The sequence below is a fragment of the Nerophis lumbriciformis genome, linkage group LG19 (assembly GCF_033978685.3).
Source record: "Nerophis lumbriciformis linkage group LG19, RoL_Nlum_v2.1, whole genome shotgun sequence".
Lineage (NCBI taxonomy): Eukaryota > Metazoa > Chordata > Actinopteri > Syngnathiformes > Syngnathidae > Nerophis > Nerophis lumbriciformis.
The window spans coordinates 24,627,328-24,645,367 of NC_084566.2; the positions used below are offsets into that span (position 1 = coordinate 24,627,328).

The 18,040-nt window shown below is 41.2% G+C and overlaps 1 protein-coding gene across 4 annotated transcripts in view; it reads right to left on the minus strand.

Annotated features, from left to right (window-relative positions):
• LOC133618620 (uncharacterized) overlaps positions 1 to 16,762 on the minus strand; it is a 37,643-nt gene extending 20,881 nt beyond the window's left edge. For 2 of the 4 annotated variants that reach the window (XM_061979152.1, XM_061979150.1), the window contains exons 1-2: positions 16,504 to 16,762; positions 11,670 to 11,786 (exon numbers count right to left, since the gene is read on the minus strand). The gene's annotated coding sequence lies outside the window, so the exon portion shown is untranslated. The remainder of the gene's footprint in view (positions 1 to 11,669; positions 11,787 to 16,503) is intronic. The other 2 variants (XR_009817316.2, XM_061979151.1) reach the window with 2 other exon arrangements.
• Positions 16,763 to 18,040: the final 1,278 nt, after the last annotated feature.

The following is an 18,040-nucleotide window of genomic DNA, read 5'->3' on the forward strand; positions in this document are numbered from 1 at the left end:
TTGGTGGACACCGGCGGTGAGGGATGCCGTCAAGCTGAAGAAGGAGTCCTATCGGGTTCTTTTGGCTCATGGGACTCCTGAGGCAGCGGACAGGTACCGACAGGCCAAGCGGTGTGCGGCTTCAGCGGTCGCGGAGGCAAAAACTCGGACATGGGAGGAGTTCGGGGAAGCCATGGAAAACGACTTCCGGACAGCTTCGAAGCGATTCTGGACCACCATCCGCCGCCTCAGGAAGGGGAAGCAGTGCACTACCAACACCGTGTATGGTGCGGATGGTGTTCTGCTGACCTCGACTGCGGAAGTTGTGGATCGGTGGAGGGAATACTTCGAAGACCTCCTCAATCCCACCAACACGTCTTCCTATGAGGAAGCAGTGCCTGGGGAATCTGTGGTGGGCTCTCCTATTTCTGGGGCTGAGGTTGCTGAGGTAGTTAAAAAGCTCCTCGGTGGCAAGGCCCCGGGGGTGGATGAGATCCGCCCGGAGTTCCTTAAGGCTCTGGATGCTGTAGGGCTGTCTTGGTTGACAAGACTCTGCAGCATCGCGTGGACATCGGGGGCAGTACCTCTGGATTGGCAGACCGGGGTGGTGGTTCCTCTCTTTAAAAAGGGGAACCGGAGGGTGTGTTCTAACTATCGTGGGATCACACTCCTCAGCCTTCCCGGTAAGGTCTATTCAGGTGTACTGGAGAGGAGGCTATGCCGGATAGTCGAACCTCGGATTCAGGAGGAACAGTGTGGTTTTCGTCCTGGTCGTGGAACTGTGGACCAGCTCTATACTCTCGGCAGGGTCCTTGAGGGTGCATGGGAGTTTGCCCAACCAGTCTACATGTGCTTTGTGGACTTGGAGAAGGCATTCGACCGTGTCCCTCGGGAAGTCCTGTGGGGAGTGCTCAGAGAGTATGGGGTTTCGGACTGTCTGATTGTGGCGGTCCGCTCCCTGTATGATCAGTGTCAGAGCTTGGTTCGCATTGCCGGCAGTAAGTCGGACACGTTTCCGGTGAGGGTTGGACTCTGCCAAGGCTGCCCTTTGTCACCGATTCTGTTCATAACTTTTATGGACAGAATTTCTAGGCGCAGTCAAGGCGTTGAGGGGATCCGGTTTGGTGGCTGCAGGATTAGGTCTCTGCTTTTTGCAGATGATTTGGTCCTGATGGCTTCATCTGGCCAGGATCTTCAGCTCTCACTGGATCGGTTCGCAGCTGAGTGTGAAGCGACTGGGATGAGAATCAGCACCTCCAAGTCCGAGTCCATGGTTCTCGCCCGGAAAAGGGTGGAGTGTCATCTCCGGGTTGGGGAGGAGATGTTGCCCCAAGTGGAGGAGTTCAAGTACCTCGGAGTCTTGTTCACGAGTGAGGGAAGAGTGGATCGTGAGATCGACAGGCGGATCGGTGCGGCGTCTTCAGTAATGCGGACGCTGTATCGATCCGTTGTGGTGAAGAAGGAGCTGAGCCGGAAGGCAAAGCTCTCAATTTACCGGTCGATCTACGTTCCCATCCTCACCTATGGTCATGAGCTTTGGGTTATGACCGAAAGGACAAGATCACGGGTACAAGCGGCCGAAATGAGTTTCCTCCGCCGGGTGGCGGGGCTCTCCCTTAGAGATAGGGTGAGAAGCTCTGTCATCCGGGGGGAGCTCAAAGTAAAGCCGCTGCTCCTCCACATCGAGAGGAGCCAGATGAGGTGGTTCGGGCATCTGGTCAGGATGCCACCCGAGCGCCTCCCTAAGGAGGTGTTTAGGGCATGTCCGACCGGTAGGAGACCACGGGGAAGACCCAGGACACGTTGGGAAGACTATGTCTCCCGGCTGGCCTGGGAACGCCTCGGGATCCCCCGGGAGGAGCTGGACGAAGTGGCTGGGGAGAGGGAAGTCTGGGCTTCCCTGCTTAGGCTGCTGCCCCCGCGACCCGACCTCGGATAAGCGGAAGAAGATGGATGGATGGATGGACCCCTGCTTTATAGGGTCTACAGCAACATCAAACAGGCATTCAAGGCTGCACCCTGCCCCCACCTCGGCTTCTCAGACCATCTCTCTGTGAAGGCCAATTCCTGCATACAAGCCCCTGCTAATCAGGAAAATAGTTACAGTGAAGCAGGTGAGGGCCTGGCCAGAGGAAGTAATGGAAGCATTACAAGACTTCGAAGCATTACTATGAATTGATTAACATGGACCCCGACTTAAACAAGTTGAAAAACTTAATCGGGTGTTACCATTTAGTGGTCAATTGTACGGAATATGTACTGTACTGTGCAATCTACTAATAAGAGTTTCAATCAATCAATCAATCAAACTGCTTCAAATACACAGACTGAGACATATTCAAGGCAGCCGCCACAGACAATCATCCATGTGTGGAGGAGTATGCAAAGTCTGTGTTTGCATACATTCAGAAGTGCATGGAGGATGCTAGTGTGATCAAGAACATCTCCATACAGGCCAATGAGAAACCCTAGATGAGAGTGAGGTACGTGCAATGCTGAGGCTCGGAACAACACTTTTTTATTTGGCGACATGGTGGCACTTAAAACAGCCAGAGCCAATCTGAACCGTGCCATTAGGGTTGCAAAGCGTGCTCACAGTCAGGAAGTGCAGGACTCTTTCAAGAACACCACGAACAACAGACCAATGTGGCAGTGCATACATGTCACCACGGACTATAAAGCTACAACCCCCTATAGCAGGGGTGTCCAAAGTGCGGCCCGGGGGCCATTTGCGGCCCGCAGCTAATTATTTACCGGCCCGCCACACATTCTGGAAATACTATTGTAAAAATAAAAAAGAACATTAAAAAAAGTGGAACGAGGTGAAATCTAACGAGAAAAAGTTGCAATGTTGACACAAAAGCTGCCATGCAGGCTGTTTTTCTTTTCTTTTGTCTTTCTTTATTTTTCTTTTTTTGCCATTGCTCAAAAAAAAAAAAAAAAAAAGACAAAAAATCCATGTTATAATGAATTATTTTCAGGGCTCCAATTACTTCAAATATCCATCCATTTTCTACCGCTTATTCCCTTCGGGGTCGCGGGGGGCGCTGGAGCCTATCTCAGCTACAATCGGGCGGAAGGCAGGTACACCCTGGACAAGTCGCCACCTCATCGCAGGGCCAACACAGATAGACAGACAATATTCATACTCACATTCACACACTAGGGCCAATTTAGTGTTGCCAATCAACCTATCCCCAGGTGCATGTCTTTGGAGGTGGGAGGAAGCCGGAGTATCCAGAGGGAACCCATGCAGTCACGGGGAGAACATGCAAACTCCACACAGAAAGATCCCGAGCCCAGGATTGAACCCAGGACTACTCAGGACCTTCGTATTGTGAGGCAGACGCACTAACCCCTCTTCCATCGTGCTGCCCTACTTCAAATATTTCACTTTAAAATGTTTTATGTGGTAAATATTGCATATATTGTATGATAGCCAAATAAAAACATCAAAGTTTTCTTTGACAAAAGCGCATAAAACAAACAAAATAATAGTTCCAGCATAAAATCGACAGATATATCTGAAGTTGATCTCGTAACTTAAGTGTTGAAAGTAAAAGAAAAACCTAATAAAAATGTATCACTTAATGAGTGGGGCACCTTTTGGATCCCAAATATATTTAGTGATTTTTTATTTATCTTTTCACTATGATTACTCAAAAATATGAAAGAATTAAAATCAATGTGTCCTGCAATATTGATCTTTTAGGGCTCTAATTACTAAATACTGCATGTTTCAGTTTTACTATTAAAAAAAAAAACTAAGTAGTTTTTGACAGAAAAGCTATAAAATATTTATTTGTATTTTTATTACTTTATATCAACTTGAAGTTGATATAGAGATTTACTGTAAGCGTTAAATAATTAAAAATAATAATAATCTGACTTATTTTTAACATTTTAATTATTGAGACCCTTTATGGTTCCCAGGACCCCTAAAGGTAAAATATATAAAAAATCCATATATTTTGTTATGGTTTGAAAATAAAAAATATCAAAATGGCCCCCACATGCTTTAATTTCTCCGTGTGCGGCCCTCGGTGGAAAAAGTTTGGACACCCCTGCCCTATAGGTTGATTGGCAACACTAAATTGGCCCTAGTGTGTGAGCGTGAATGTTGTCTGTCTATCTGTGTTGGCCCTGCGATGAAGTGGCAACTTGTCCAGGGTGTACTCCGCCTTCCGCCCGAATCCAGCTGAGATAGGCTCCAGCAGGGACAAGCGTTGGAAAATAGATGCATGGATAGTTGTTTCCCCATCGAAACTGGCGCATATAGTTCACTACATGCCAGAAAGAACTGGTTTCCAATTGCATAATCGAAATGTTTAATTCAGACTTTTTTAAAGCCAAACACAATCAAATGAAAGCATTTGTTTATGTTTTATAAAGCTAGTTTCAAGCCAGTTCATGCAATAATGTGGTTTTCTCTCATGCATGTAAACGTATTGAGACTAGTATGAGTTGTCAGACAACAGCTCTTGTTGAACGGGTTAACAAAAGTAACGTGTCGACAGCGGTGTCTTTCCTTGACCACCATGTACAATAATAACGCGCCACTTTTCATTGTAAGTAACATTATTTGTAGATGTGTCAGGCAAAAAGTTCACTTCAGGAATCAAAGAACACAAAGAGCCATAAAGATGATGAAAACAAAACAGTCAAAATAACTAACCAGACAAAGAAGACCTTGGAGCAGACCTTTGTGCGTCCCTGTCCGGCCCACGTGAGGCCAATCATAAATTACAAAATAAATTTTAAAAAGTATCTATGTCGAGTGTGCAATACAACGGTGCTGCTTTTGTTTTGAAAAACGTTATTTGTACTACTTCCGTGTGGACGTATGCGCGTGCGTTATTGTGAGTGAATGTGAACAGCTGCAAACACAAATTACAAAATAAAGTTGAAAAAACATCTATGTCGTGCGCGCAATACAACTGTGCTGCTTTTATTTTGAAAAGTGTTATTTATGGGCGTATGTCCGTGTGTAACCTGTGAGTGAATGTGCACAGCGACAAGTGATGCACGGTTTACTCCCGAGACGCTAAAAAGAGAAAAGTTGTTGACGAATGGCGTGTTTTCAACAAGACATGGACTGCCAAGCAACGTTCCCTTTAAGGTGCGAGCCTGCGCAATTGCACACTGCTCAAGCGTCCTCTGCGCACAGCAAATATATGCCGCGCACCAAATCAAACCCATCTGAATTGTAAACAAAATAAACACATTTATTCTGTGTAATTTTGCAATGCAACTCTGAGTGACAGTGACAACAAGCGGCCCTAACGGTGTTCGTCAACACCGTTCAATTATTGTAACGTCTATCGAGATGCTTCGAGGACAGAAATTATATCGATCACTTTATTGAGCAAAACTGTTTATATTCGGCCATAACCACACCAAAAACATGAGTAAAACACTTCTATCTCGAAAAACTAGTCATTTTCTGCCGTACAAACCAGGCCAAAACCAACTTGTCATCAACACACATACCACTAAACCACTGGTGCGTTTATGGCCACACAAAAAGTCGGACAACTCAAACACCACACAAAGTTACACTATGACTCCTCAGTCATACGTGTGCTTATTCTACTGTCATTTATTATTAATGTTAATTTATTTATATTAATCATGGAATGCTGTTACTAGAGAAAGTTACAGGAATGCACACTTCATTCTATGCTTACATTTCATTATGCAACATGAGGATGTTTAAGGGGAACTAAATGTGATCTCTGAAAGGGGTACAAATGATTTCCAAAGCAGTGCTTTTGGTATAAAGTTAAGTTAGGTTAAATTAAAGTATTATTATTATTATTATTAATTATTATTATTAATATTATTATTATTTATCTTACGGTATATGTCAAAAATAATATTGAGCAAAATTTAATTAAAATTTTGTCGATGTGGCCCTCCAGCAGTGCTCGGGTTGCTCATGCGGCCCCCAGTAAAAATGAATTGCCCACCCCTGCCTTGGAGGGTGAAGTAGCAAGAACAGAAGGAGGCGGTCAACAAGATAACAACTGGAGTTTAGATAATTTGACTTAGATTTTTACGTTTATTGTATGCATCACAATCTTTATTTCATTGAATACATTATTATCATAGCAAAAATGTTTCATTGTTTCAAGGCACTTGGAAATTTCTGAATAGGCAAATACAAAGTACAACTTGGCAATCTGCAGATCTCTCCTTGAAAGATGGATCCCTCTCACACATTCCTTTCTGTTGAAAACATATGTCTCTCACACACTCAACAGTTTACTAACTCTATGACTTTATCCTCTAATAGTCAATGTGTGTCATTTCATGTTACTGTTATTGATTACTTATCATTGTGTCAAATGATGAATTATATTTATTAAGTTAATAAGTTAACTAAAATATCCAACACCGCTCAACACGTGAGCAGCCATTAAGGCTCAAGGGCAGAAAGATATATAGATATTTTATTAAGCTACAAAAAGAATGTTAGAAATGTTAGTGTTCCAAATTACAATACCACATTCATATATGAGTCTAAACACAGCGGGCAAATAGTGAGTAAATAGCCGTTAGATAGCCATTAAATAGTCAGTAATTTGCCTGTAAATAGCCATTGTCTCTTTGGTTTTCTTGCTATTCTCTTTTTTTGAACATTTGATTTATCAATTACCCTTATTTCCAACATTTTTTTTAAATTATTGAAAAATTTGTTAACATTAGATCGGAAAAATTCATAAATAAAAGTCAAACCCTTGCAGACAACCAATACGTATATAGAGCTAACATCTCAACATCGATGGCATTAATCTAAATAACGGAAACGATTACAAATGCAATAGACGGTAAACGGTGTATGTATCAGACTAAAGCATTTGAAATTGAACACAATTAATCATAATATCTTAACTAACAAATTAGTTTAACAGTATGGCATCAGATTGTTGGTTTTGAAATGGGTAAGAAGCTACAAGGAGCAATACGTGAAGCTAGGTGAACATACGTCTACAGCAGTGGTCCCCAACCACCGGGCCGCAGCCCGGTACCGGTCCGTGGATCAATTGGTACCGGGGCGCACAACAATTTAAAAATATATATATACCGGTACAGTATAATAATTTTTTTTCAATTTTTTTTATTAAATCAAAATAAAAAACACAAGATACACTTACCTTAATATTACATATTTAAAAATATGGATTTGCTTCAAATTCTATATCTTTACTTTGTACGCTTTGCGTAAACATTGGAAGACGACCACTAAAACGGTCGCTCTGCATGCCGCTTAAAGGGAAACATTATCACAATTTCAGAAGGGTTAAAACCATTAAAAATCAGTGGCTTATTTTATTTTTGGAAGTTTTTTTCAAAATTTTACCCATCACGCAATATCCCTAAAAAAAGCTTCAAAGTGCCTGATTTTAACCATCGTTATATACACCCGTCCATTTTCCTGTGACGTCACATAGTGATGCCGATACAAACAAACATGGCGGATAGAACAGCAAGTTTATAGCGACATTAGCTTGGATTCAGACTCGGATTTCAGCGGCTTAAGCGATTCAACAGATTACGCATGTATTGAAACGGATGGTTGTAGTGTGGAGGCAGGTAGCGAAAACGAAATTGAAGAAGAAACTGAAGCTATTGAGCCATATCGGTTTGAACCGTATGCAAGCGAAACAGACGAAAACGACCCGACAGCCAGCGACACGGGAGAAAGCGAGGACGAATTCAGCGATCGCCTTCTAACCAACGATTGGTATGTGTTTGTTTGGCATTAAAGGAAACTAACAACTATGAACTAGGTTTACAGCATATGAAATACATTTGGCAACAACATGCACTTTGAGAGTGCAGACAGCCCAGTTTTCATCAATTAATATATTCTGTAGACATACCCTCATCCGCACTCTTTTCCTGGGGGTCTGGCGGCAGATTTCTTTGACTTTATCGTTGGAAATGCATCTGCTTTGAGTGTCGCAGGATATCCACACATTCTTGCCATCTCTGTCGTAGCATAGCTTTCGTCGGTAAAGTGTGCGGAACAAACGTCCAATTTCTTGCCACTTTTGCATCTTTGGGCCACTGGTGCAACTTGAATCTGTCCCTGTTCGTGTTGTTACACCCTCCGACAACACACCGACGAGGCATGATGTCTCCAAGGTACGGAAAACAGTCGAAAAAACGGAAAATAACAGAGCTGATTTGACTCGGTGTTTGTAATGTGTTTGAGAAAATGGCGGATTGCTTCCCGATGTGACGTCACGTTGTGACGTCATCGCTCCGAGAGCGAATAATATAGAAAGGCGTTTAATTCGCCAAAATTCACCCATTTAGAGTTCGAAAAAAATATATGGTCTTTTTTCTGCAACATCAAGGTATATATTGACGCTTACATAGGTCTGGTGATAATGTTCCCCTTTAAGATGTGGTGTTGTTCGGCAACAGACCCCATAGACCTCGACTCAGCCCACTAGCCGCATGTTCGTTTGATCAGAGGGAGTTCAATATTCAATCCGTAACATTTATTTGAACCAACACAGAAACATATACTTACAGGCTCTGGGTTGTTGTCGATACACGTCACCAACATTCCTTGGATCGTGTAAGGAGAAGAATCCAGAATGTCAAAAACTGCCAGTTCTTATAACGAGTTGGGGGGAATTTCACAAGATGGGCGTATAGCTGTTGTCAGTTTCTGATAACTTTATCTGTCTCTTTATTGGCGATTCCACCAGTCTCGTCTGAGCAAAATGTTAACCAGTGATTTGATCAAACTGATTTGATCAGTGATCTGGGCAAAGTCGAAGACATATTACGAATCTCTGAAGAATATACATGCTTGCTGTCAGAATAATTGTATATAAGTTATCACACAACTTGTTTGCTTGCAGTTCAGGTTGCCCTGCGGCCTGTGTTTACTATCCATTTGTGCTTACAAAGCTGTCTTTGATCTTATCAAGCAAAAGGCGGACAGCTTGTAAAACTCCACTGCGTTACTCAGATCTTGGACAGCCCCAGTAAGGATCTTTATCAGGACCCGAAATCTACGAGCAGAGGGGGGGCAAACCTGACACCGCTCCAAGCACCTTCTGTTTGAACTGTTTATGACCCAGTGCAGCTGCTGCTTAATGAGACCCCGCCCCTTAGAAGCAGCTGCAGCTATGTAATCAGGGAATGCCTAAATAAATGGGGAGGTGTGGAACTCTTTCCTCAGAGCGCGGGGCGACATTGTACGAGGGTGCAGGTCCACGCGCTCTCCACATGAGCTAAATTGAATCCTGTTTGATTCCTTGCTTCTTGTCCTGTTTAATAGATAGTTCGGTGTTTGAACCTGACACTTGCCTTGTTCAAATCCCCTTTGCCCATTTTCACACCTAAACGTTAAACAAGATAAATGTGAGTCAAGAGTCTCAGCATCCGCTTAGTCATCATTTAAAGTCAGGTCATAAGTTCTGTCATTTGTATTCATTGGTTTCTTTAAATAACAGGGGAAAAAATCGAAAAAATGTGTATATTGAATTGTATTTGAAAACATTTATATGTCATCGTATAACATTTAGATGTTGTTTTAGTCAGGAATTAACCTAAAGTACTGTGCTTTTAGACTTTGAATCAAACCTAACATATGATGCTTTAGCCTTGAGAACTTAATGTACAAACGTACAATGCTTTAGTCTATGAAGGTTGTTCAAAGTTCCCGACATCTGCTAAGTCATTTGTTCAGTGTCAAAAGTTCATACAATTGCAAGCGACATCTGCTAAGTCATTTGTTCAGTGTCAAAGGTTCATACCCCGACATCTGCTAAGTCATTTGTTCAGTGTCAAAGGTTCATACCCCGACATCTGCTAAGTCATTTGTTCAGTGTCAAAGGTTCATACACCTGTAAGCATACAGTCTTCTGTTCTAATCTATTCAGCAGCCTACTACATCCCTCCCGTTTGTATTGTATAAAAGTATGACACATCTCTCACTTTGCCCGCTTTTCCTTTCACACAAGCTATGAATGTGAACTGTGCCTTTTGAGATGCTTTAAGCTTCATCACTACAATTTTGTTTGACTACTTGATCAGAAAATTTCAAATACATATTGCTTTGTGAAAACATGGGAGATTGGACTTTTAGGCCATGTCGCCTAGGCCTACTAAAGGGTCTTATTTCATGTCTATAGGGCTCTCATGTTGAAAATTGTATTCACAAGGTTGTTAAGTTTCTAGCTTTGAAAATATTTAAATTTGTTGAAATTAATTAATCGCGGTCATGTCCGGAACCGATTCACAGCGATAAACGAGGGACGACTGTAGTCGTAGGTGTCTCAATGTGTGTTGTAGGTATTAATTACCTACTGCAATCTCTGAGTAAAACATCAAAAGTACTAAACAGGTCGTTCTAGAACAGCGGACTCACAAAACTTTATTATGCCAAATTTTGAATGCGGTATAAAAGTGGATTCTGTAATGAGAAATATTTTCTACACTGTAGCTATATTTTAGGAGAAAATTTTAAAACTGCGTTCGTCATTTGGTCAACACAGGTATTGGGTTGGATGACAACTTTCCCATTCATCATTCTCATATGCATATTTTCAATGTGACAATTGGAACAAGGGGAAGGCGTGGCGCTGTTGGGAGAGTGGCCGTGCCAGCAACCGGAGGGTTCCTGGTTCGATCCTCACCTTCTACCAACCTCGTCACGTCCGTTGTGTCCTTGAGCAAGACACTTCACCCTTGCTCCTGATGGGTCGTGGTTAGGGCCTTGCATGGCAGCTCCCGCCATCAGTGTGTCAATGTGTGTGTGAATGGGTGAATGTGGAAATAGTGTCAAAGCGCTTTGAGTACCTTGAAGGTAGAAAAGCGCTATACAAGTATAACCCATTTACCATTTACAATTGGGTAATATTTGCTGCCCAATAGTACAATTTAAAATTGGGTAGCCTTAGTCCACAGGATTCCTCCAAACATTTTCTTAATTCTATAGCCCAGAATGAAGAAACCGTATTTAGAATGTACTTGGTAACTAGCATTTCAAGTCTAAATGAAGTCGACATTAGTAAAAAATAAAAGTGGGAATCATTCAAAAGAAGTAGAAGAACTTTAGCAAAACACACATTTTGACTGTTTAGTCGTATGTACGCACTGCAGCCACACGGGAGAAATATAGTGTCTGTGTCCATTTTTAAAACCTTATTGCGTTTGTCTGTTTGTTTGACGACATGCATGTTAGCCAACAAGACTAAAACAAGAACACATTAGCACATACAAGCGTTAAAGAACTTCATGACCATTCGAAAATATGCGCTGATATATAGGAATTAACGGGAATTAATGGGAATAAACATTGAATGCAACATGCTGGATCTTGCTGCATGATTATTTGCTAATACAACCTGATTTAATGCAAATTCAGTAGAATTTCAACCCTGTACGGTGCATTCCTCCATCACATTTGCAGTGCATTCTTCCATCACATGCACAGAGAATTCCCAGCATTCTACACACTACAGCAGGGCTATTGAGACCACACTAGTATTAAAGCCCAAGGACTTCATCTAATCAGCTAAGTTTTGATGATATTACTGGGGTAAATATATTTGATCTATGGTATTTAAGTTTAATAGAGGTGTAATTGCTTGTTACTGTATGACTTTAGACGTCATTTAGTTGATGGCATGTTTGATTAATCTTATTAAATTGTTTCTTACCTTTGGAGCAGCAGCACAAGAACACAAAAAGTCCTCACATCCACGCGTCTTCTTCACACATTGAACTAAAAATGAAACGGTGTCCCCATCTCGTGTGACGTCACTCTGAGGCGCTGGCTGGCGAGAGTGGAGGAGAAAGAGAAGAAATGTGGGCATGAAAAAAATATTATCAATTAAAAAAACGAAAGAAAAGACATAGGAAAGAAGAGCGTGATAAAAGTCTTAAAAATACAGTTTCCTGTCAGGAAAGGTTCACTACATTTAGATCAGTGGTTCTTAACCTGGGTTCGATCGAACCCTAGGGGTTCGGTGAGTCGGGCTCAGGGGTTCGGCGGAGGTCAAGACACACCCGACTCATCGCGTAAATAAAAACTTCTCCCTATCGGCGTATTACGGATACGACAACAGCAGAAGTCAGACTGATTTGCAGGTGTGTAATTTGTTGTGAGTTCATGCACTGTGTTGGTTTTGTTGTTTGAACAAAGTGATGTTCATGCACGGTTCGTTTTGTGCACCAGTAAAAAAAACATGGTAACACTTTAGTATGGGGAACATATTCACCATTAATTAGTTGCTTATTAACATGCAAATTAGTAACATATTGGCTCTTAACTAGTCATTATTAAGTACTTATTAATGCCTTATTCGGCATGGCCTTATTATAACCCTAACCAGTGTTGGGACAGTTACAGTAACGCGTTACAAAGTAACGCGTTACTGTAACGCCGTTAGTTTCGGCGGTAACTAGTAATCTAACGCGTTATTTTTTATAGTCAGTAACTCAGTTACCGTTACTACATGATGCGTTACTGCGTTATTTTACGTTATTTTTTATGTAGTATCGGCTAGAAACTGAGGATCTGAGTGTGTTTTATTCCAGGGAAGCAGAGACGTGCTTCTGATTCTTCCTCTGCGCTCTCTGTGTGTGCGTGTGACTGTGTGTCTGAGTGTGGGAAGGGGAGGGGATGGGGAGGGGAGGGGAGGGGAGGGGGGTGCGCAATACAACTGTTGGCCAACAAAAAAGTAACCACAGAACACTATACGACTATACGGTATAGTGTTCTCTGGTTACTTTTTGGTTGGCCAAGCGGACGTGACGACAGGCTGTCCCCACTCAGATCCGCACAGACCGGGAGGGGGCGTGCCTTAAGTCCGGCTGGAAATCGGCAGAAATTTGGAGAATGGTTGTCCCAGGGAGAGGCAGTGAAATTCGGGAGGGTTGGCAAGTATGAGATATTCTCACTTCTTTTCTTTTGTCGAGCACAATTTAGTTAAATGTAAGTTGTGTCTTGGATCAAAGATCCCGTCTACTGCCCAAAACAACAATTCAAATCTGCCTGGTTAGGCTCTGAGTATGTCACGTGTGCCTTCCTTGGGTGAAGCCAGCTTTACAGCTATGTTGTTGATTGATTGATTGATTGATTGAAACTTACATTAGTAGATTGCACAGTACAGTACATATTCCGTACACTTGACCACTAAATGGTAACACCCAAATAAGTTTTTTAACTTGTTTAAGTCGGGGTCCAGATACAGATATATACTATCAAATATATACTAACATCATAATACAGTCATCACACAAGATAATCATCAGGGTATATACATTGAATTATTTACATTATTTACAATCCGGGGTGTGGGATATGGAGGGGGGGGGGGGGTTAGGTTTGGTTGGTATCAACACTTCAGTCATCAACAATTGCATCATCAGAGAAATGGACATTGAAACAGTGTAGGACTGACTTGGTAGGATATTACAGCAAGTAGTGGACACAGAGAGAGAGATCAGAAAGTATAAGAAAAAGTGTCTACATTTGATTATTTACAATCCGAAGAGGTATTATGTGGAAGGGAGGGTGTTAGTTTAGGGTTGTAGTTGCCTGGAGGTGTTCTTTTAGTGCGGTTTTGAAGGAGGATAGAGATGCCCTTTCTTTTACACCTGTTGGGAGTGCATTCCATATTGAAGTGGCATAGAAAGAGAATGAGTTAAGACCTTTATTAGTTCGGAATCTGGGTTTAACGTGGTTAGTGTTAGTGTTAGTGTTATTATGCTGTTTGTTACTTATGTATGTTATGTTGCAGCTATTTAAAATAGTTTTGTCAATTTGTTCTGGCCTGAAATAAATTGGCCCTTTGAAACATATCTTTGTCTTTGTGTGTTGTATGTAGAGCACATTGCTTAGCAGAGTTCAGTGATGCAAATGTATGTCAAGTTGATCAACAGATTGTATTATTCTCCAGTGCAATAACAGTACTGAAATGAAGGCTAAAAGGGCATTAATGGGAGCTTTAAAAAAAAAAAAGTAGAAGAAGTAACTAAATAGTTACCGTATTTTCCGCACTATAAGGCGCACCTAAAAACCACAAATTTTCTCAAAAGCTGACAGTGCGCCTTATAACCCGGTGCGCTTTATATATGGATAAATATTAAGATTCATTTTCATAAAGTTTAGGTCTCGCAACTACGGTAAACAGCCGCCATCTTTTTTCCCCGTAGAAGAAGCGCGCGGTGCATGCTGGGATATGTGACGTTTCATTTCCATTTGTGTGTTTATGTAAAGACCCCAAAATGGCTCCTATTAAGTGTGTTGTCTGTCTAATTATAAATAATGCAGACGAGGCGTGTTAACTGAGTTCTCAACGTTTACTCACAGCGTGCTCATAACCACATTCTAACTCCCAGCATACAACAACGCTTCTCAGGGCTACCGCGCATGCTCGTAACTATCGTTGCATGCTGGGTAGTGTAGTTGTTATATTTGCTAGCTCATAACAGCACATTAAGAGACACGCTTACGCGCTTAATTCAATACTCGCCGTCATTCCGGGTGGATTGACAAAAGACCTCCAGCCGCTAGATATTGGTGTCAACAGGGCATTCGAAGCTAGACTGCTAACTGCGTGGGAACAGTGGTTGACGAAGAAGCGCGCGGTGCATGCTGGGATATGTGACGTTTCATTTCCATTTGTGTGTTTATGTAAAGACCCCAAAATGGCTCCTATTAAGTGTGTTGTCTGTCTAATTATAAATAATGCAGACGAGGCGTGTTAACTGAGTTCTCAACGTTTACTCACAGCGCTCTCATAACCACATTCTAACTCCCAGCATACAACGCTTCTCAGGGCTACCGCGCATGCTCGTAACTATCGTTGCATGCTGGGTAGTGTAGTTGTTATATTTGCTAGCTCATAACAGCACATTGAGAGACACGCTTACGCGCTTAATTCAATACTCGCCGTCATTCCGGGTGGATTGACAAAAGACCTCCAGCCGCTAGATATTGGTGTCAACAGGGCATTCGAAGCTAGACTGCTAACTGCGTGGGAACAATGGATGACAGAAGGCGAACACACCTTCACTAAGACGAGGAGGCAGCGCCAGACGACGCCAACATCTGCCAGTGGATCGTAAATTTGCCCAACTTTTCACTTCGGACACCGAAGACGAAGGATTTACGAATGAAGAATAACTTCAGAAAGTGAGCGCTATGTTTATTTTGTGTGTTGTGACATTAACGTTCGAGCAACATTATGTTGCTATTGCTCTGCACTATTTTAAATTTTACTATGTTTGTGATTGCACATTTGCGTACATTTTGGGAGTGAACAGAGTTGTTAGAACGCTGGTTTTTAATATATTATTAAAGTTTGACTGACCTATCTGACTGTTTTTTTGACATTCCCTTTAGCGCAGCGTAGGCGCGGCTTATAGTCCGGGGCGGCTTATTGGTGGACAAAGTTATGAAATATGCCATTCATTGAAGGTGCGGCTAATAATCCGGTGCGCCTTATAGTGCGGAAAATACGGTACTTTTCACAGTAACGCATTACTTTTTGGTGTAAGTAACTGAGTTAGTAACTGAGTTACTTTTGAAATAAAGTAACTAGTAACTGTAACTAGTTACTGTTTTTCAGTAACTAACCCAACACTGACCCTAACCCTCTAACCCTGGCCCTAACCAAATAACTCTAAATTAAGTCTTTGTTACTTAGAATGTGTTCCCCTAATGTCCAAAAACTCTAAATTAAGTCTTTGTTACTTAAAATATGTTCCCCTAGTGTCCAAATAATTCTAAATTAAGTCTTTATTACTTAGAATATGTTCCCCTAATGTCCAAAAAACTCTAAATTAAGTCTTTGTTACTTAGAATGTGTTCCCCTAGTGTCCAAAAAAACTCTAAATTAAGTCTTTGTTACTTAGAATATGTTCCCCTAGTGTCCAAATAACTCTAAATTAAGTCTTTGTTACTTAGAATATGTTCCCCATACTAAAGTGTTACCAAAAACATATAACTTTGTCTTGAATTTGAAAAAAACCCAACATTTTATTTTTCACTAAAGAAGGGTTCGGTGAATGCGCATATGAAACTGGTGGGGTTCGGTAGCTCCAACAAGGTTAAGAACCACTGATTTAGATGTTTTTTCTGACTTATGGATCATGAATTTAAAGGTTGCAAAGCAATATAAACATAATTGAATGGTGCAGTGAAGTTATTCAAACGGCAGAAAAATGACAATAGAGCATCGCTGAGTGAGAAATGGCCAGATAAAAACCTAGATAAAAAGCACAGCAAGTCGAGTATCGGGTTATTTAACTTCTTTACTGGTGTCTAATTATAATTTTATGCTATGGAGATCCATGGAAGTAACTTATTGTTTGCACGCACCCCAGCTACATGTGAGAAAATACAGTGTCCGAGTCCATTTTTTTAAAACCTTCCTGCTCTTGAGTGCAAGCGTTAAAACTACTTCATGGCCATCCGGAAAATATGCGCTGAAGTCATCGAGTTCATGCCGTTTTTGTTTCATCTTATTTAAACTTGTTTCTTACCTTTGGAGCAGCAACACAAGAACGCAAGAAGAGAAAAAAGTCCTCACGTCCACGCGTCTTCTTTACACGTTGAACTAAAAATGAAACCGTGTCCCCCCAACCCCATTATGACGTCACTCGGAGGGGTTGGGTGGCGAGAAGATGAGGAGAAAAAAAAGGCTTCCTTCTTTTCTTGGACTTCTACAAAGCGTTTGACTAGATCGAACATGAATTTATCTTCAAAACACTTGACAAATTTGGCTTCGGCAATTTCTTTCGCAAACCAATCAATACTTTGTACTGCAATGGTAATAGCTGAATAAAGTCATACTTGCCAACCTTGAGACCTCCGATTTCGGGAGGTGTGGGTGTGGGGGTGGGGAGCGTGGTCGGGGGTGGGACTGGGGCGTGGTTGTGGGCGGGGGCGTGGTTAAGAGGGGAGGTGTATATTGACAGCTAGAATTCACCAAGTCAAGTATTTCATACATATACACATACACACACACACACACACACACACACACACACACACACACACACACACACACACACATATATATATATATATATATATATATATATATATATATATATATATATATATATATATATATATATATATATATATATATATCCTGAAAACATGCCAACAAAACTGTGTTTAGATCATTGATACTTCAAACTTGCATAAATACATTTTAAGGAATATAACATAACTTGGCTTCTGAGAGCTTCAAAATGTAATTAATAAAATGCTAAAGTTGTTGATAAACAAGCAATTATTTTAATAATTAAATATGGTCATTTTAAATGAATTATTATGATCATTTAAAATTAATTATTTCACATATGTTTATTTTAATGTATAATTCTATGGCGGGATGTAATAAGGAGTCAGAAAAAATACAAATACAAATTCAACTAATTCTGATGTTTTTAGCAAAATATAGTAAAAATGTATTTAGTTTAAAAAAAATAAATTAATAAATATATTTATTTTTAGGTAGGATAAACATAATAATACAATTTATCTCTAGTCTGGATGATTTAGTTCTTGTCACCCTGTTGTCCTCCCATCATAGAAAAAAGGCTGTCCTCACTCAGGTCTGCATGGAGCTTGAGGCCACGCCCCCTCCAGCTCCATGCGGACCTGAGTGAGGACAGCCTTTTTTTTAATTCTCCCGAAAATCTCCCGATTTTCAGCCAGAGCTGGGAGGTTTTCGGGAAAGCCGCTGAATTTCGGGAGTCTCCCGGAAAATTCGGGAGGGTTGGCAAGTATGATAAAGTTAAAAACTGGTTTTGATTGATTGATTGATTGATTGATCGATTGATTGATTGAGAAGTGTATTGACATATTAAAGAATTGAATCCATGTAATGCTTTAAAAAGGCAAATGGATGGCACGAAAAGCCAAAAGGCTTGTTTCCATTGTGGTCCATTATATATTCATCACATTTGATACATTCAATAATAAAATATACACTAACCATGCGTCCTCTTTTCCCCGGACATGTCTTTATTTGCGGGGCTGTCCGGGCGTAGTTTCTTAAATGCCTCA